The sequence below is a fragment of the Phaethon lepturus genome, unplaced genomic scaffold (genome assembly GCF_000687285.1).
Source record: "Phaethon lepturus isolate BGI_N335 unplaced genomic scaffold, ASM68728v1 scaffold498, whole genome shotgun sequence".
NCBI lineage: Eukaryota > Metazoa > Chordata > Aves > Phaethontiformes > Phaethontidae > Phaethon > Phaethon lepturus.
Genome location: NW_010558030.1, coordinates 54,211 through 54,575, shown reverse-complemented (window position 1 = coordinate 54,575; position 365 = coordinate 54,211). Strand labels below are relative to the sequence as shown.

General features: G+C 53.2%; 1 protein-coding gene across 1 annotated transcript in view; it reads left to right on the top strand.

Annotated features, from left to right (window-relative positions):
- The first annotated feature begins 6 nt into the window (after nt 1-6).
- The window catches only part of CPM (carboxypeptidase M), a 34,429-nt gene continuing 34,070 nt past the window's right edge, over nt 7-365 (top strand). Inside the window, exon 1 of the mRNA XM_010292911.1 lies at nt 7-119. The gene's annotated coding sequence lies outside the window, so the exon portion shown is untranslated. The remainder of the gene's footprint in view (nt 120-365) is intronic.

The window sequence follows — 365 nt, the reverse complement described above, 5'->3', positions numbered from 1 at the left end:
GGCGGCCTCGTTGGATTTCAAATACCACCACGCTGAGGAGCTGGAGACGTACCTGAAGGGGGTTCATGCCGCGTACCCCTCCCTCACACACCTGCACAGCATCGGGCGTTCGGTGGAAGGTGAGGGGAGGAGGGCGCGAAGGCTTTCTGTTTTGTTTAAAATGGCATAAGCGTGGGTAAAGGTGGCTGCGGTGGGGTTTCGTGCGCGCTTGCTGCCGGGGGGCTGCTCTAATCGCAAATGTCGGCTGCCTCTCTGCTTAAATAATCTCTGTGAAGTTTCCTCTTCCCCTCGCTTAAGCGTGAATAACAAAACTTTTCACGCTTCAGCTAGGGTAGAAGTTCTTCCAACACCTCTTTTTTTTTTTT